The sequence below is a fragment of the Eumetopias jubatus genome, unplaced genomic scaffold, assembly GCF_037043125.1.
Source record: "Eumetopias jubatus isolate StellerSeaLion01/CBP00866 unplaced genomic scaffold, mEumJub1_p1.0 scaffold_4, whole genome shotgun sequence".
Taxonomy (NCBI): Eukaryota; Metazoa; Chordata; class Mammalia; order Carnivora; family Otariidae; genus Eumetopias; species Eumetopias jubatus.
Genome location: NW_028274810.1, coordinates 22,224,610 through 22,245,613, shown reverse-complemented (window position 1 = coordinate 22,245,613; position 21,004 = coordinate 22,224,610). Strand labels below are relative to the sequence as shown.

Genomic DNA, 21,004 nt, shown 5'->3' with positions numbered 1-21,004 from the left:
CACAACCAATCAACTACAGTTGGCTTTCAAGATAAAACCTATATATCATCCTTATCTAAGTCTTACCAGTATATTTATAAAACTTCTTCTCACTAGTTTACATAAATATATAGTCTCAAATTCATATAATTTGATTCTTTCTCATTATTGTTAAATTTTAACATTTTTATGTGTTCTTTTCCATTGTTCTGATGACAAAAGTAATACATTTGATTGTAAAAAAAAACTCAAACATTACTGAAATGTACAACTTATCTTGGAAATGTTCTCATAATCTCACCTCTTGGAGATAAACCAGGGAACTTTAACATATCTAAAAATCATTGAGTAATGGGGCACCTGGGTGGCTCAGTTGGTTAAGCGTCTGCCTTCTGCTCGGCTCATGATCCCAGTGTCCTGGGATCGAGCCCTGCATCAGGCTCCTTGCAGGGAGCCCGCTTCTCCCTCTCCCTCTGCCTGCTGCTCTGCCTGCTTGTGTTCCCTCTCTCTCTCTCTCAGTCAAATAAATAAAATCTTTTTAAAAAATCATTCAATAAATGTTTTAGTGCATACTCTGTGCTAGACAGTAAACAACATAGGCAAATACCCAACCCCTGCAGAGCTTATATTCAAATAGGGGTTACAGTCAATAAAGCAGATGAACATACAGATAGATGATGTAATGTCTTAGGGTGGTGAATGCTGTGAAGCAGGGTAAGGGGGTGCTATTTTAGAAGGGCTTGGAAAGTCCTCTTATAAGGTGACAGAGCCCTTAATAGTGAAGGAGAAAGGGCAGGGGACTGTTCAAAGGAACATGATTCCTGGTAGAGGGAACGTCAGGTAAACACATCAGATGGGAAGCTGCCTGACATGTGAAAGGAGCAGGGAGAAGGACAATGTAGCCAAAGTGCAATATACAGGGCAGAGTGTAGAGTATCTAGAGTTCGGGAGGAGTTTGGGGTGGAAGATAAACTCTGGGTGTCATCTGCTTATGTATGGTACTTAAAGCCATGAGATTGGATGAGTTTTCCCGGAGAGGGAGACCTGGTGGAGAGGAGAAGAGGTCTGAGGACTGAACCCTGAAAGGCAGGGCACAGGGCGTAGCTCCAGCTGAGGAGGGTGGCCTGTGGGACGGGAGGAGAAGATGCAAACGCACACTGTCTTAGGAGCTGCGTGAAGAAAGCGTTTCAGACAGGAAGGAGTGATCCACCCTGTTAAATGCTGCTATGACTGATAGTTGGTAACTGAGCCAAGACACTCAGAAGGGTAATGAGAAGGAAAGTCTGTTTGGAGGAGCTTCAGGAGAGAATGGGAAGGAAAGAAATGGGGGTAGCAACCATAGTCAACTCCTCTTGAAGGCCTTTTGCTGTAAAGGGGTGCAGTGTGATCGCCTGCCAGTGCCGAGGGCCCCATTGAAGTCTGCAGTCATGAATTTAAAGTGAAAACCACCGGCACCACTGTGTGTTTTACTCTAGTCTTGCTCAGCTACTTGATAAAAGGTAGGGAACAGACAGATTGAGCCGTTTGGGCTGTTGTCAGAGGAGTACTGACAGAGTGAGAAAGGAGTACAGCAGGGATTATCGTGGTGGGAAATGAAGATTTAAAGGTGGTAATAGAGGCTGAAAAAGAGGAGAAAAGTGAGAAGGTTAATAGATCAGAGCTCTGGTAGGAGGGTGAGTGCAGCAAGTAGGGGAGACGCAGGCTGTGAGAGGAAGATGTGCAGATGTGAACTTGGCATCTGCAGGTCTCAGGTGTGGCTGTAGGGGTGGATCCAGGATAAACTCATGAGATAGAGGCTCGTGTGCTGGATGGACTGCCCACATGGGTATTGAAACTAAGAGTCATGAAAAAGGTAGAGGTGGAAAGAGAAGCAGCCCATGGCTACACTCTTTAGTGACTGAGGGGAGCTATCCAGAGTCATAGCGCTGGGAGTCAAGATGGGTAGAGGGTGGAATAATCTGATGGCCTGGAACTTAAAGGAACTTTTTTGGGGGGGGGGCGGGGAGTTGGTAGAGCAAAGATCTGGAAATAGTAGTGAGGACGTTTACCTCACCACAAACTCCAGTAGTACGTGGAGTGTGGGAGAGAAAAGAGTGCTGTAGGGACAACAGTGCCCTCAGGCAATAGGCAGTTTTCAGGTAGAGCATGGATAAGTCTTTCATTCAATGATAATAAATAAAACAAGGTACAGGGCAACACATAGAATGATTCATTATTATAAAGAGTCTATATCTAAAATATATATTTCTCTTTACATGTATCAGGGGAAAATATCAGTGCATATATATACATATATGTTATTTAGGTTTCTCTGGGTGGTGCCATTGTATTTTATTTTATATTTATTTTGGGTGGGGTGATGCATTTTTAAAATTGTGCTTCCTTCCTAACGTCTCTAAGGCAAATCAACATTTCTGACTTTACCTCATAAACATAATTTTTTTAAATAGAGGGCAATAAAAAAGTAATAGCTCCAGAGCACAAAAATAAAGACATTCCAGTTGTCTATTTTTATGTTAAGAGAGCAAATTTAATTTACTTAAATGTTCATATGATAATGAAATATTTGTAAGCAGATCACTTGAGATGTTTTTCAAATTGTGTAAGAGTTTGTCTGGTTAGCCAAAACTGATTTTAGGAAATACGTGGAAACTCTTACCAACTCAATAAAATAGAGTATAAAGAAGTAATTTTCCTTAGCCTTAATTTTTATGTGTATTTGCAGTTCACCAAGAGCAAAAGAAATAATAGGACTCTATATGTTTTCTGGACCTAAATGTTCCACAATTTGGAACATGCCATGGAAATAGATGTCTCTCCCTTGTAGGCTGCCCAGTGTTCCATTTTCACTTTCACAGTGCAAGTGATTTCTTAGAAAAAGTTTTTCTCTCAACATTTTCTAACACAGGCAAAAGGGTGCTTTAAATTGCTCAGTAAAACTGAGTTGTGCTGTGATGAATTTTGTTTCCAAATGAAAAGCAGGAGATCCAGTACAACAGTGAGAGTGTCATTTTTTTATCTTCTGAAAATACACTTCTTTTAAGAGATTTCAGAGTGGTTTTGCTCCTTTTTTCCTTAGTAGTTGAGTTGGAATGGAAAGTGGATTCATAACTTAGCATACAGAAATCTGAATAGTTAGTTGTAGCTTTGAATCACATTGTGATTTATTTAAAAGTGACGCCCTTTTACATGGATCTGCAGCTTGATTTTTGATTCACTTAAATAAGAGGTACCTATGCATGATGGAAAAAAATACATAAACAGGATGCAGAAATAAGCTTTGTTTCTGGTGTGGTATTTTTGAAGCTGTGCTGCAATTTTTTTTAAAAATCAGTTTTCTACAACTCACCGGTTACCACCTTGTGGTGCTTTGTACCGTTTACCATAATCATTTGTAAATACAAAGAAAAACTTTTAAACAAAAGAAATCGTCTTTTTGTTAGTGGTAGAAGTTTTTCAAGAAATATATTTATTATCATTTTGAAGAACAAAATAGCCCAACTTGCAGAGGCAAACTAAAGTACAGACTTTAGAAATGACAGTAATGGTCATAAATAGAGATATGAAATGGAAAGAATATGCACTAATGAAAACAAAATTATATACTTGAAATTCTAAATCATAGGTGATCATCACTGTTAATGAATACAGGATTTGAACCAGATACTGATTTTGATAAACCTTGTTGATTCTTTGGTTAAATAGATAATTATTTGTGATAATAGATAATTATTAACTAAATAGATAAATAATTAATTAAAAAGTAGCATTTTTTTAAACATGTAAGAAGCTGCCATATCTTCAAATAGTCATATATATAAGAAATGACGGAGTTTTTTTTTCAAAAATGGTTTTGCCTCATAATTTCCTTTGTGACTCATCTTTCAAGTGGTTATAATTTATGAACTATACTTCTGGGGTAAGGCAAGCAGTTTCTTAAGATTTTACCTTGTTTGTATATGTCTATTGTAAAACTGAATAAATGGGAACATCATTGTATAATACCTATTTTAAAATATATATAAAACCATCATAGTGAGAGCATTTATAAATACTGATTAGTCTAACATCCTTTCTCAACCAGCCTTCTGGGAGAGAATCCCTAAGGCATTCATTTGTTTTTTAAGTATTAACCTCTCACCTATGCATCTAGAAAAGTACTGGTTATGTTACTGTCCTTGGGGAAATTCAGAAATAGTCACTCAAAGCATTTTGTGTGTTTGGTAGTTCAGAGGATAAATCCTAGTTAAGAAAGGGTGGCGGACAGTGTTACAAATATTGGAAAGGGGGCTCCTGGGTGGCTCAATACATTAAGCATCTGCCTTTGGCTCAGGTCATGATCCTGCCATCAGGCTCCCTGCTCAACAGAGAGTCTGCTTCTCCCTCTCCCTCACCCCCACCCCCACTCGTGCACACTCTCTCTCTCTCTCTCTCAAATAAATAAAATCTTAAAAAAATATATTGAAAGAGCAGAGCAAGTATGGTAATGTATTAGTGATCATTAGCTTATTGGACAAGAGAGTGTTTGAGACTACTTTAGACAAGAGAGTGTTTGAGACTTAAAAATTTGAAAGAAGAGATTATTTTATGTAAAATCTATTAATTTATTTCTGTAAAACTCATGAAAATAATGGAAAAACTGAAAAGCATAATTTAGTACAGTTATAGATACAAAATTGATGTACAAAATTAATACCCTTTATATATAAGCAAAATCCAGCCTAGAGATAAAATGTGCAAAACTTGTGTGAGGAAAAGTTTTTAAATGCTTCTGAAAAACACAAATGGACTTGAACAGAGCCTCTTCTGTTTTTGAAGAATCAACATCATAAACATGTCAATTCTTAGATTTATTTATAAACTTAAAACTCTTCTAATAAAAATACCAATAGATTTTTTTTTTCTGGAGGGTGGTAGTAAAAGTAGATTTTAAAGCTTATAAGGAAAAACAAGCAGGAGGAATGCCCGAGAAAACCTGGAAAATAAAATATAAAATGTAAAGAAAGCCTTTATAATTAAAATAGTAAGGTGCCTGAAGAATCAAATCTATGGAGCAGATTAAAATGTCCAGAAATAGGGGCGCCTGAGTGGCTCAGTCGTTAAGCGTCTACCTTCGGCTCAGGTCATGGTCCAGGGTCCTGGGATGGAGCCCCACATCAGGCTCCCTCCTCAGCGGGAAGCCTGCTTCTCCCTCTCCCACTCGCCCTGCTTGTGTTCCCTCTCTTGCTGTGTCTCTCACTGTCAAATAAATAAATAAATAAAATCCTTAAAAAAAAAAAAGTCCAGAAATAGATTAAAGATTTTCTTTAAATTAAAGATGAGCAGGGAGCCTGATGCGGGGCTTGATCCCAGGACCCTGAGATCATGACCTGAGTTGAAGGCAGACACTTAACGGACTGAGCCACCCAGGCACCCCCAGAAATAGATTTATGTGCAAATACAAATTTAGTAAGGATAAAGGTAGCATTTCAAATTAGTGGGGGAAAGATGGGCTTTCTAATAACTGGACAGCTATTTGGAGAAAGATAAATTTGGAACTGTAGCTAATACTATGTATACTTGGATGAATTCCAAATTGATGAGAGCTCTCAAAGTAAAACATGAAACCATGCTAATACTAGGAGAAAGCATGTCTGAATTATTTTGTAATATGAGACTATTAGGGGAATAACTATGGCTCAAAACCTAGAATCAATAAGAAAAAAGATTGATGAGTTAAGTTACATGAAAAAACTTTGGCATAGAAAAGAAAACATCAAAAGGGAAGTCATGCTCTTTTCCTCAGCAGGACCGCAGCGGGAGCAGCTGTGGTGCTAGTCTCTCTGAGCTGTCCAACTCCATTCTTGTCACTGCAGCGACACCTGCACTCGCCGCCACCATAACTGAGCAGATAACTTGGTCGTATCCTCAAGGGCCACAACGGCTGGGTAACCCAGATCGCCACCACTCCCCAGTTCCCGGACATGATACTGTCTGTCTCTTGAGAGAAGACCATTATCATGTGGAAGCTGCCCATGGATGAGACTGATGATGGCATCTCTCAGTGTGCCCTTTAGGGTCATTTTGTTGGTGACATGATCATCTCCTCAGATGGCCAGTTCACTCTCTCAGGCTCCTGAGATGGAGCCCTTCATCTCGGGGATCTCACAACAGGTACCACGGTACCACCACACGCAGATTTGTAGGCCATACCAAGGATGTGCTGAGTATGGCCTTCTCCGACAACCGACAAGTTGTCAGTAGCTCCTGAGATAAAACCATCAAGCTATGAATACTTGGAATGTATGCAAATATACTGTCCAGGATGAGAGCCATTCGGAGTGGGTGTCTTGTGTCTGCTTTTCACCCAGTAGCAGCAATCCCATCATCGTCTCCTGTGGCTGGGACAAGCTGGTCAAGGTATGGAAGCTGGCAAACTGCAAGCTGAAGACCAGTCACATCGGCCACACGGGCTACCTGAACACTGTGACTGTCTCTCCAGATGGATCCCTCTGTGCTTCTGGAGACGAGGATGGCCAAGCCATGCTGTGGGACCTCAATGAAGGCAAGCACCTTTATCTGCTAGATGGTGGGGACATCATCAATGCCCTGCGCTTCAGTCCTAACCGATACTGTCTCTGTGCTACCACGGGCACCAGCATCAAGATCTGGGACTTGGGAGGCAAGATCATTATAGAGGAACTGAAGTAGGAAGTTATCGGTACCAGCGGCAAGGCAGAGCCCTGCTAGTATACCTCTCTGGCCTGGTCTGCTGATGGCCAGACTCTGTTTGCCAGCTACATAGAAAACCTGGTGTGAAGGTGGCAGGTGACCATGGGCAACCCCTAGAAATATATGGCAGAGTTTTAGAAATAAAACATTGGTTTTCTGACTTTAAAAAACAAGCAAAATTAAAAGGGAAGTCAAAGACGTAATAAAGTGATAAATATTTGTCACTTAGAACATGAAAGGCTAACCACCCTAACATAGAGAGAGCTCCCAAAAAGAAAAAAAGACTAACAGCCTGATAAACAAATGGGCAAAAGTGTAAGTTCATTTAGTTTACAGGAAAAGAGATACAAGTTACATTTAAACATAAAAAAGTAGTTCAGCCTCACTCATAAAAAAAGAAATGCAAATTAAAACTACATTGAGATACCGCCTCTCATCTGTCAGGTGGATAAATATCCAAAAGTTTGCATAATTTTTTGTCAAGGCTGTAGGTAAAATAGGCAGAACATTGCTGACAGAAATGAGAATGGTACTATCTCTGCAGAAAGAATGTTGACAGTATCTAGCATAATTAATTGTGCATTTATCTTTGATTAAGGAGTCCTCCTTCTAGAAATATTTGTATCCTAAAGATGAACTGGCAAAAATATAAAAGAATACATTTATAAGGTCATTCTTTGTGGCTTTATTTGCTATAGCCCAAAATTGGAAAGAACACAAATGTCCATCAGAAAGGGAATTCTGTGCAGCCCTAAAAAAAAAAGAATTAAGTCGGGGGAAGAGAGGTGACATGGCAGAATAGGAAGCCCTAGATTTCCTTCCTTCATGGAGGACAGAAATTTAACACAACAAACTTACAAAATAGATCTGTAGAAATCCTGAAACCAGTTCAGAGGTTCCTGTACCCCAGGCTAGCGGGAAGCCAACCATGTGGAGGCTTGACTGGAAATGTGTGACACTTTTTACTCTCTCATTAGAGCCACTCCCACCCCCACCCCTGCAGAGGGTGGAATGTTTGGGAGGAAAACCCCACCTCCCACATTATCCCTAAAGAGGGAAAGGAGTTGAACATACCTCCAACTGACTTTTTGGGGGTGCTGCCTGAGAGATAGTGTCTTTTTTGCTTGTATCCAAGTACTGACAGAAACAGGATGCCAGGTTGGGCATCCCTGAGAAGAACGGCCTGCATTAGAGTCTGCAGTACCACAAATAGACACTAGATGGAACCCCAGGACTGGATTTACTATAGCCTAGCTGGCTACAATATTACAGACACAGAGAAGCTCAGGAGCTCCTGAGTAGAAGCCAGCAACCCTCTTCAAACAAGGCAGATTACTTATAAAAAAGCACATAGAGGACACATACCCAGAAAAGACTTTTGAGGTCCCCAGAATCTCTAGCCAGGCCTAGTAGAGAAGGTTATCCTTGTATGAAACTAGACCACAAAGTTGAGAGTTGGTTGATTTCTTCAGATGCCAAAATCCCAAAAACAAAAAATAAGACATACGAAGAAACAGCCAACTGTGATAGATTTAAAGTAATAAATTAGATCTCTAGAAATCAAATCCTAAAAAAAAGGAGATATGAATTGCCAGATAAAGAATTCAAAATTACCATCATAAGGATACTTAATTAACTAAAAAGAAAGCAGAGATAGACAAATAAACAAAATTAGGAATAGGATCCATGAACAAAATGAGAATATGAACAAAGAGATAGAAACTAGGAAGAAGGGCCAAACAGAAATTCTGGAACTGAAGAATAACAGTACTAAATTGAAAAATTTACTGGCAGGACTCAGTGAATTTGACCAGATAGAAGATAGAGTCAGTGAACCTGAACACAGGACTTAGAAAAATTACTGAAGCAGAGAAGCCAAAAATGAAAAATGAAGAGAGCCCAAGGTTATTAATGGACAAGAACAACAACATACAAATATGGGAGTCTCAGAAAATGAAGAAAGAAAGCATCAGAGAAGCTGTTGAAGAAATAATGGCCAAAACTTTCTCAAATTTAAGAAAAGAAATGGACATACAAACTCAAGAAACTTAAAGAAGTAGGATAAATCTAAAGAGGCATGCACTGAGACACATCATAAACTATAAAATGTCACATGTAAAGTGAGAATCTTGAAAGCAGCACGATTAACTTGTCACATGCTATGATGACCACAAAGAAAATGTCTATAGAATATACACAAAGGGAAATGAGAAGTGAATCAAAACATGTCACTACAGAAAAATCAATGAAACACAAAGCAAGAGAGGAAAAGAGGAACAAAAAGCTATCAGACAGAAAACAATGCACAAATAGGAATAGTAAGTCCTTTCATACCAGTAATTACTTTAAATGTAAACAGATTAAACATACCTATTAAAAGACATAGACTGGCTGAGTGGATTAAAAAAAAAAAAAAAGCATGGGGTGGCTGTGTGACTCAGTCAGTCAAATGTCTGACTCTTGATTTTGGCTCAGGTCATGATCTCAGAGTTGTGAGATTGAGGCCCACGTCCAACTTTGTGCTGGGTGTGGAGCCTGCTTAAGACTCTCTCTCTCTCTCTCTCCTTCTCCCTCTGCCCCTTGCCCCTAAAAAAACAAAACAAAAACAAACAAAGAAAACATCCAGTTCTGTTCTGCCTATAAGAGATGGACTTTAGATCCAGATATACACAGAATAAAAGTGAAAAGGTGAAAAAAGATATTCTATACAAACAGGAATCTAAAGAGATCAAAGTGGCCATACTTATATCAAACAAAATAGACTTTAAGACAAAAACTGCCACAAGAGACAAAGAAGGACATTGTACCTTGTTTTCACTTATGGATAGAGCAACCAAGTCGAGGATCCATAAGAAAAGAGTAGTCTTGAACAATACTGTAGACCAACCGGGCTTAACAGAAATACGTATACCACTCCACCCAATAACAGCAGAATACACATTGTTCTCAAGCAAACATAGAACAACATCCCAGATAGACTACATGTTAGGTAACAACAGAAGTTGTAACAAATTTTAGAAGATTTAAATTATACAATATATCTTCTCTGATCAAAATGGAATGAAACTGGAAATAACTAGCAGAAGGAAAACATGATAATCCAAAATTATGTGGAAATTAAATAACCTATTCTTTAACAACCAGTGGGTCAAAGAAGAAATTACAAAGGAATTTAGGAAATATCTAGAGACAAATGAAAAACACAACATACCAAAACTTACGGGATACAGTGAAAGCAGTACTAAAAGGGAAGTTCATACTAACACATACCTAGATTTAAAAAAAATCTCAGCATATTCAGATGACTTTATCTCATTTTAGTTTTGTGAAGAAAAAAAAAGTCAAATCAATGACCTAACTTTATACATTAAGGAACTAGAAAAAGAAAACTAAAAAACTAGAAAGGAGAAAGAAGGAAATAATAAAGATTGGAGCAGAGATAAATGACACAGAGAATAGAAAAACAATAGAAAACAACAAAACTGAGAGTTGGTTTTCTTGAAAAGATCAACAAAACTGACAAACCCTTAGCTAGATAAACTCTAAGAAAACAGAAGATTCAAATATCTAAAGTTAACAATGAAGGAGGAGACATTACAACTGATATCGCAGAAATAAGAAATAAAAGGAACTACAATGAACAGTTATATGCCAACAAATTGGAAAACTTAGAAGAGATGGATGTATTTCTAGAAACATCCAACCTACCAAGACTAAATCATGAAGAAATAAAAAAATCTGAACAAACCTATAACAAGTGAGGAGCCAGTAATTAAAGAATTGAAGCACTAATCAAATACTTTTCAACAACAAAAAAGCACAGAACCAGATGAATTTACTGGTGAGTTCTACCAAGCATTTAGAGAAGAATTAACACCAATTCTTTTTCAAACTCTTCCAAAGAATTAAGGAGGAGAAGAGACTTCCAGTCATTCTGTGAGGCAAGAATGACCCAGGTACACTGAAACCAGACAAAAACATGACAGGGAAAGAAAACTATAGACCAAGGGACACCTGGGTGGCTCAGTTGGTTAAGCGGCTGCCCTCAGCTCAAGCCATGATCCCAGGGTCCTGGGATCAGATCCCGCAATGGGCTCCTTGTTCATTGGGGAGCCTGCTTCTCTCTGTGTGCCTGTCGCTCCCCCTGCTTGTGCTCTCTCGCTGTCTGACAAGTAAATAAATAAAATCTTTAAAAAAACACACACACTGTAGACCAATATTCCTCATGAATATTGACATAAAAGTCCTAAACAAAATATGAGGCAAAATGAATTCAACAGCACATTAAAAGGATCTTGCATCATGACTAGGTGGAATTTACACTTAGAATGCAAGGATGGTCCAACATATGAAAATCAATTGATGTTATATACCAAATGGAAAGTGAAGGAAAAAAGACATGATCATCTCAATCAGTTCAGAAAAATCATGTGACAAAATTCAACAGCCATGAAATGGTAAAACACTTAACAAATTAAGAAAAGAAGGAAACTACCTCAACATAATAAAAGCCATGTATGAAAAACCCGGAGTTAACATCATACTCAGTGGGGAAAGACGCAAAACTTCTCTAAGATCAAGAACAAAGCAGGCATACCCAGTTCCACCACTACTGTTCACCATAGTACTGAAAATTCTAGCCAGAGCAATCAGACAAGAAAAAGAAAGGCATACAAAGAGGAATTAAAATTTCCTGTTCATACATGACATGTTCTTAAATGTAGAAAACCCTAAAGATGCCATTAAAAAGCTATTAGAACTAACAAAAGAATTTAGCAAAGTTGCAGAATACAAAATCTACACTCAAAACTCAGTTGTGTTTCTATATACTAACGATGACCAATCTAAAAATGAAATTTAAAAAATATCCCATTTACCATAGCACCAAAAAGGATAAAATACTTAGGAATAAACTTCACCAAGGAAGTGAAAGACTTGTACACTGAAAACTACAAAACATTGCTAAAGGAAATCAAAGAAGATATGAATAAAGGGAAAGACTGCTCTTGTTTATGGATCAGAACATAATATTGTTTAAATGTGTATACTACCCAAAGTGATCTGCAGGTTCAGTGCAATCTCTATCAAAATCCCAATGACATTTTTTGGTTAAAAAAATATCCTAAGATTTGTATGGAATCTCAAAGGACGATGAATAGCCAATACAATCTTGAGAAAGAAGGAGGCCTCACTTCCTGATTTCAAAACATACTCCAAAGCAACAGTAATTAAGATGGTGTGGTCCTGGCATAAAGAGAGGCATATAGACCAACGGAACAAATGGCCCAGGAATAAACCCTTGCATATATAGCCAAATGATTTTTGACAAGAGTGCCAAGACTATATACAATGGGGAAAATGCAGTCTCTCTTCAACAAATGGTTTTAGGAAAACTGGGTACCCACATGCAAAAGAATAAAGTTGGACCCTTACCTTATAACCGCATGCAAAAATTAACTCATAATGGATTAAAGACCTAAATATACGATCTAAAACTCTTAAACTTCTAGATGAAAACATAGGGGGAAAGCTTCAGGACATTGGATTTAGCAGTGATTTCTTGGCTATGACCCCAAAGGACAGGCAACAAAATAAAAAATAGATAAATGGGACTTTACCGAACTTAAAAGCTATTGGTGCATCGTACGAAACAATCAGCAGAGTAAAAAGGCAGCCTCTGGAATGGGAGCAAATAATTGTAAGTTATATATCTGATAGGGGGTTAATATGCAGAATATATAAGGAAAATCTACAACTTAAGCAACAATAACAACAAACAATCTGATTAAAAAACGCAAAAGATTTGAATAGACATTTCTCCAAAGAATATATACAACTGGCCAATAAGCATATGAAGAGATGCTCAAACAGCACTAATCATTAGGGAAATGGAAATTCCTACAGTGAGATATGACTCCATCAGGATGGCCATTATCAAAAGAATAGATAATACATGTTCATGAGGATACGGAGAATTTGGAACTTTTGTGCAGTGTTGGTAGGCATGGCATGGAACAGCCATTATGGAAAATATGGATGTTCTTCAGAAAGTTAAAAATAGACTTGTGTGCACGCTCGCTCTCTCTGACAAATAAATAAGAATCTTTTAAAAAATACAATAAAAAGTAATGTAAATTTTTAAAAGTGGAAACCATATTAAGTTTTTTCAACTTTGACTCACTTTTTTTTTTCACTTTTTTTCACTTGTTGCCACAAGAAAAAAAATTAGTCCCTCTTGGTTCTTCAGTTTTGATATTCATTGTTGTGTGTAATTAATTTCAAACTCTTCCACTAGCTATAGCCTGCTTAAGTTACTCTGTTCTCTTGCTTAATTAATCCTTGAAAAACATGATTTCTACCCATATCTCAGCAACTAAGTATTTTCATATAGTCAGCATCCAATATAATATAGCAATTAGACACCTACCTTCAGATACTCAGTAAGAAATCTATTCTCACAGTGGTATTTTAAAAGTTTGATTTGGGTGAACAATTTAATAAGGGTCCTTTTACTTTTGCTTTGTATTTCCCATGTTTGGTTTACTTCTCACATAACATGTGACTTTCTTTGGAAGTTATCATTGAGGGTGGGCCCACAATGGTAACTAGGTGTCAGGGATTTGCTTCTATTCAAGTGTTGACAATACCAATCAGCTCTCAGATGATGGAAAACATTTATATCGTTACTGAGCTTTGAAATTGATTTTTGTGGTCCAGGCTTCCTATACACTTTGAAGATCAGCTTTTCCTAAAAGTCAGACCTCTCCTGGAGGCAAAGGTGCTTTGTGAGCACTAGCAAAGCCATGTTGATGACTTCATTGGAAGAAATATTGCAGTGTGGTTAAGAGCATTTGCTAGGGAGCCAAAGTGCCTGGGTTCAAATCCCGGTTTCACCATTTAGCTGTGTGACCTTGGGCAAGTCACTTACCCTCTCTATGCCTCAATTTTTCAACTTTAGAGTGGGGCTAACAGTAATGCCTACCTCATAATTTGTTATGTATGGATTAAATGGGTTAAGATATATAAAGTCTAGCACAAATTGGCAAAAAATTGGGAAGCATTGTGTAAGCATTAATTGCTTGCCTACCTTCCTTCCCAAAAGGAATGCTTTTGGCAAGCAGGCACCATTCACTTAAATGGTTTCTCACATTACCCCCCCCCCCCATTAGCTGACCCTCATTCATTCATTATCAGGTGGGGAGAAAGAGGGAGAGAGAGAGAGAAAGGAGGGAAAGAATAAAAGAAATACAGTCCGTTGGTGACTGCCTCCATCATTTCGGAGGGCAGAGGAGCTGCTGCATGTTAACAGTGCCCCTTTGCTACTTGTCTCTGCTCTCCTTCCTGGATCCTGGATTTCTTCACAGGAACACACTCAGCCATCTAGAGGCAAAGCTCTGTTACTATATGGTGAGGAAATGTTATGGTTTAAATACCACATAGATTGAATCAGTTACAAGTATACCATTTTTTAACTTTCACCAGACAGACACAGTTTAGCCCAGATTCCTAATAACCGTGTTCAACCTAGAGATTAATCAGTACTTTGGTTCCATTCCTTTTGGATTTTTCTTGCTGACCTCAAGGCCTTTTTGTTCTGAGTTAAAACCTGTGATCACTCGGGCGCCTGGGTGGCTCAGTTGGTTAAGCGACTGCCTTCGGCTCAGGTCATGATCCTGGAGTCCCGGGATCGAGTCCCACATCGGGCTTCCTGCTCGGCAGGGAGTCTGCTTCTCCCTCTGACCCTCTTCCCTTCGTGCTTTCTATCTCTCATTCTCTCTCTCTCTCAAATAAATAAATAAAATCTTTAAAAAAAAAAAAAACCTGTGATCACTGAAGCTATCTGAATGATAATTGATTTGGTTTTGATAGTCATGACAAATATTTCTTGCCATCTTAGCTGGTTTTTCTAAACAAGATCCTGTGTCTTCACTTCTATACTGTTTTCAAAATGCAGATCTCCTTAAAGAACTTTATCTCCCGCTTTTGTCTATCCTACTCTAGCTACTGCTTTCAAATGGGTTACAGAACTAGTGGGGTGGTTCTTCCGGGTCTCATTATCTTTTCAATACAAATGTTACCACATTTAATACAAATGTGAATTTATTCCTGCCCAGTCTTCTCAAAACTATATATTTTATGGAGCTTTTTGCCCTCTTCCTTCTTTGATTCCATTGTCTCGTCCCAATTCCCTACCTCTTGACAGGATATCAGTGTGAATTTGCATTCATTTTTCTTCTTTATCTACACCTTTGTTCTTCATGGCTACATAATAGATCATTTAATAATTTTTTCTTATATTGCTGGTGTGATTTTAGTTTCTTATTCATGAGAATGAAGAAAAGAGCTTTTATTAAGATAATAAATTTCAAATCAAGAATTGGGAATGATGATTTGCTCCTGCCTGAGTTTAATTCTTTCTCACCTGTACTTGAATAGAGGATAAGATACTTTTGGTTCTATTTATTAGAAATTCTTTTGGGAGAGGCGCTTGAGTGGCTCAGTAGGTTAAGCATCTGTCTTCAGCTCAGGTCATGATCCCAGGGTCCTGGAATCGAGCCCCGCATCTGGCTCCTTGCTCGGTGGGGAGCCTGCTTCTCCTTCTCTGCCTGCTGCTCCCCCTGCTTGTGCGCACGCTCTCTCTCTCTCTCTCTCTCGCTCTCGCTATCTCCCTCTCTGTCAAATAAATAAATCTTCAAAAAAAATTCTTTTGGGGAGTGACTAAATTGAGGGGACCTTTATTGTTTTGCTATTTAGCTATTACTTTGAAGGGTTGGAAGTCACCCTTTCAAACGCACCAGAGTGTTTGAAATTTTAAAATAGATTATACATTCAGCAGACATGTGCCAAGTGCTTATTGTATTCTAAGTACTGTGCTAGGCACTGGGAATAAAAAACATGACATGACCTCTGACTCTAGAGGACTTAATCATGATGAGACACTGTAGTGTGATGCAGAGTCTTAGTGTTGGAATCAGCACATCCAACTCTGCCTTTTACTAGTATATAACAAAGAGCAAGTTGTCTTAATCTCTCTGAGATGGTTTTCTCTTCTGTAAAGTGAGGGAGTTGGCCTAAATATCTCTTAAAATCTTGCCTACATCTGACTTTCTGTCATTTCAGAATGGAACGTTTTAAGGTTACTTAAGGCTGGTGTGAGGATCAAATAAGAAAAAAAATTATGAAAGCACTTTAAAAACTATTAAGTGTTGTCTAAACAAAGACATTACTAATTACTTATTAATTTGACATTATTTACTAATGCTTTTGGTCCAAAGACCAGATGTATTAGGTGTTATAACTAAGTTCCAGACGTTTAAGGAAAAGGGTGACCTTTTCATGACTTTGGCTCTGAGTTCTAGGGTTATTTTAGGGTATGTAATTATCATCATTATTGACTAAAGTAGGTACTCTGTAAATGTGCATTGATTTAAACCATAGGTTTTGAAACTCAGTGTAATTATAAGGTAAACCACAATCCCTGTGGTTTGGAGTTATCTCTTCCATATTAGCCCCACGCAGGGCTTGATCTCACGATCCTGAGATTATGACCTGAGCTGAGATCAAGAGTCAGAGGCTTAACCGACTGAACCATCCAGGTGCCCCTGCATTATGATTCTTGAAATTCTGGGTTAATAGGTAATTGTTCATCACTATGAAATAATTATATTTATGCAAATATGACTGCATATTTACAGCTTGCCCTAGGACTACTGTGTCTAAACGTAGAGTATATGTCAACTTTGGGTCAGTTTTCTTTGGGTTTTTGTCCACTATACTTTAAAGTATATGACATATACTGGACCTTCAAATTTTATGGGTTCTTTAAAAAGTATACCTATCTTTTTCTAGGTTTGTAGATTGTAAGAACCCCTGATAATATGCAGAAGGACTGAGCCCATAAGCCAATTCAAAAAGTTAAATCAGTAATTATGTTTTAATTATTATTATAGATGTTTATTCTCAGATCTAAGTCATAGTTTCAGCTCTCTGAAATTTTTTATTGCTAAGAATTACGATTATCACTAGTCTGTTCTTCAGAAGTTTTCATAATGTATACCCTTTTGTTTGGCTTGTTTATAATTACTGCTAGATAATTTAGTGTTGAAATGGTGAGACTCACTAAAAGCTGCTTCTCAAGTAAAATTTTGAATATATTTTCATTTGCAAAGTTACTGGCAATAAAGAGTAATAACTATTGCTTATTTAATCTGTTAGCATTTAAGCCTACATTAAGTTTATGTTTATGACTGTATGATTATAAATTTGATTTACCTTCAGCTTTTGAAGAATAAAACCATAACCCTGTTTTACTGGTAAATTCATATACCTAATGACTCATGCCTTTTATATATGCTAGGAAAATGGTGTTTCATTGTTAAAGTTAGAATTGAGTTAGTCAACCAGAAGTGGGAACCTCTAATTGTTTCCAAATGCTTACTTTTTGGGTTTGGATGCAGCTCTAAGTGTTAGCTCAGTCAGGAATTTGCTAAGCTTGTCTTTTTCCCCATATCCTTTCATTATGGGTAGATAGATCCATGCTAAAATCTGTTTTATGATTTCCCATTACGATAGTTAATCAGAAAAATATGGACACAAACTCCTGAGCTAAACACAATTTTAAAAGGCAAAAATAAAGTTTCTGCAGGTTTCTTTTACATTTTATGACCTTTGAAATTGTTATAGAAATTGACCTTGGTTCTAAATTGCTATATCACCATGCGACTTAGCAAGCACCTTTCTCCTTTCACCACAGTTTCATGACTCTCTTACAGATATAGCTGAAATCCTTACATAATTTCAGAGTTACTGTTAGACAAAATTAGTGTGACACATCAGTGTGCTTTGGTGAAATGCTTGCTGCTGTTGAATGTAAACATTTTATTAAAATTCCACTGAAGCAGGCAACCATTTTGAATTTTATAATATAGCAAAATCAGGAAATACCTCATTGACCCTTACCAAAAAAATACACTGTTCTAATTATTTCCTTATATCAATTATGATACCTTTTATTTAAGTTATTTTAAAATTAATTTTATTAAAATGTTTATTTGCATTATGATTCTTTTTTGTTTTGTTTTTGAGAGAGAGCACACATGCACACGCTTGCACAAAGGGGAGGGGCAGAGGGAGAGAATCTTAAGCAGACTCCCTGCACTTGCTGAGCTCGAAGCCCCAGCTAGACTTGATCTCACCACCCTTAGGTCTCATGACCTGAGCTGAAATCAAGAGTCGGAGGCTTAACCAACTGAGCCAATCATGATTATGCATTATAGTTCTTGAATTGAGTGTTAAAATGAGTGATCTCTAAATTCCGTTACTTTTAATAGTTTGTTGTCTGTGATCATGGAAATTCTTCACCAATTCTACAATCTTCAAACTAAGGGCCACATGTGAAAATAAATTTTATGGGAAAAGGGAAAATACTGGGTGCTTTTTTTTCTTTCTTTCTTTCTTTCCTTTTTTTTTTTTTTTAACAAATGTGGTGGCAAGGAGTGGCTGGCTTTGGGAGGCAACATACGTGGACTGTAGACACAAAAATTTAAACGAGGGTTTGGATAAATTTGTAGATGATTCTGGGTAGCGTATTAAGAGATTGTATTAGGGGAATGCCCTTCAGGTTTGAAGGCTGATCTCTTCAAGGATTATTATAGCTTAGACTCAGTCATCTCTTCATTGTGTTTTAACACACACAAATTAAAAAAATTAGACTATGCCTAGGGTATTCTAAAACATTAAGTATAAGTTGTTTGCAAAAAGATGTTTCACACCCGTTGCTTAATAGTATCATTGTTCATATTGTATGCCTTCTGCTATAGTAGAAGTCAGGTTCTTTTCCAGTTTTCCCCACTTTATTTTAAAGGTAGATTTAAAAATAAGTTATCAACATAATAATAAAGGAAACTGTCACCAGAAGTTCATGGGAAATGAAAATGGGTACAGGCATCATCTCTAGTCGTTTTGCATCCATATGTGCCTTCTTCCAAATGGTAGGCCCTGAACAAGTGCTTGTTGCCTGATTTCTAGTCACCTCTCTATAGGCTTTTTCAAAAGTTCTGAATCCCTTTGAAGTAGCTATTGTATATTATTTATCTTTTTATTGTCAGTGCCTAGTACATGCTTGACAAATAGTAGGCATATAATAAATGTTTGTTGACTTGAACTTTCCAAAACTGAAGTTAGAGTCCAGAGACTTGGTCTTATTATTCTAGCGCTCCTACTCACGAGCTGTGTCCTTAGGCAAGTTACTTTGGTTTCTGGACCTTCATTTCCAACTCTAGAGTTAGATTCCATCTGGTTCTAGAAAATCTGGTGCCAAGCAGAGTATACAGTAGTGCTTAATAATTGCTTATTCATGGTATTTGCTTAATAAAATTCATTTGAGGGATTACCTAATTAGTGATGGAGTAAATCAGTTTGCCAAGTATATCTCATCTCATTTGGTGATGCTTTTTTTTTTTTTGGATATATAAAAATAACATTTTCTTTCATTTCCAAATATATTCTTTCACTAGTATTCCTTGTAGTTTGACCATTTTTTTCTTACTGAATGAAAAATGAAGATGGAAGAAATTGCCTATTTAATCCACTTCCTCATTTTACAGATGAGAAAACTGATGCTCTGGAAGGCTATACAATTTGTCCAAAGTTATTTAATGGCAGAATTAGAACCCAGGTATCATGATTTCTATTTGAGTGCATTTTCCACCTCAGATATCTTTAGGCATTATTAGAATTCCTTAGGATAAAGATTGAAGAAGAAATTATCAAAGGAGCTAAATTTTTCTATGTGCCTCCTAGAGGAGGCATAAAAAAAAAAAACCTCTTTTTTTATTCTCAGACTTTTTTCATATTGTAGGACGACCATTTTGGTGCCTCACTTTCTGAATTGTAGTAAGGAAAGTAGGAAAACCTAAAAATTGTAAGTTAGGTATATAAAAATATTCCTTCCTGATCCTTCCTTTTTCCCTAAAAATGATGGAGAGAGGAAAAAAAATGTCATAATGGTTGAATTGTACCTTATGAGTTTACCATCTTGTTTCTCTTTGCCTTTTTTATAACCCAGGGAATCCTCACCTTATAATACCAGCACAGTAGACAGAAACAGACACTGCTCTTCAGGTTAGATGAAGGGATAACCAATATTCTTTTACTGTCAGAATCCTTAACCCCACTTCCAGTTGCTTTTTCCCCCTTTAACCTTACCACAGGTATCAGATTTTTTTTTTTTAATAGGAGCCCAGAGAGGACATTTCATACAGTTTGGAAAACAATTTGGGATCAGGAAATATATCCGAGAAGGGGTGACACTTGAGATTTTATTTTTTATTTATTTATTTTTAAAGATTTTATTTATTTATTTGACAGAGAGAGACACAGCGAGAGAGGGAACACAAGCAGGGGAAGTGGGAGAGGGAGAAGCAGATTCCCCACTGAGCAGGGAGCCCAATGTGCGGCTCGATCCCAGGACTCTGGGATCATAACCTGAGCCAAAAGCAGAAGCTTAATCGACTGAGCCACCCAGGTGCCCCGACACTTCAGATTTTAGAGAAGGAATAGAAGCCAGACTACAGGGCAGTTTAGGGACATTCTAGGCAGAGGGAACAGCATGAGCAAAGCATGAAAAGAAGGAACAGCCAAAAGTGAAGTTCAGGGGCGCCTGGGTGGCTCAGTCGGTTAAGCAACTGCCTTCGGCTCAGGTCATGATCCTAGACTCCTGGGATCGAGCCCCGCATCAGGCTCCTTACAGGGAGTCTGCTTCTCCCTGTCCCTCTACCTGCTACTCTGCCTGCTTGTGCATGCGCGCTCTCTCTCTCTCTCTCTCTCTCTGTCTCATGAATGAATGAATGAATAAATAAATATCTTTAAAAAAACAAAAAGTAAAGTGCAAGTATGTTTATTTAGAGGGCTGAAAATGTGAAGCAAGGATAGAAGGTGAAGCTAGGTGGGGCAGATCTAAAAATATACCATGTTAAAGAGCTTACATTTAATCCCCAAGATATTGGGGAGCTTTTAAGGGATTTTTTTAATGGAGAAGGGATAGGATCAGATACTGATTTTAGATAAATTAGTCTAATAGTTTTATGAAGAATGGTTGTATTAGTTATCTAAGGATGCATAATAAATTATACAAAAACCTAGTAGTTAAAATAACAGGCATTATGTTATAGTTTACTTTGGTTCAGGAACCTGATCATAGCCCGTGAGGCTCTCTGGCTCAGGCTCATTCACAAGATGCCAGTCAAGGTGTCCGCCAGGGCTACAGTCATTCCAAGGTTCAAGTCTTTTCTTCCTTTCCACCTGTCAGAAATAC

General features: G+C 37.6%; 1 protein-coding gene and 1 pseudogene across 1 annotated transcript in view; both read left to right on the top strand.

Moving 5' to 3' along the window:
- The window catches only part of SLC30A7 (solute carrier family 30 member 7), an 85,416-nt gene that overhangs the window by 41,022 nt on the left and 23,390 nt on the right, over window positions 1-21,004 (top strand). The gene's annotated exons all lie outside the window — the stretch shown is intronic.
- LOC114207913 (small ribosomal subunit protein RACK1 pseudogene) lies at window positions 1,801-6,995 on the top strand (annotated as a pseudogene).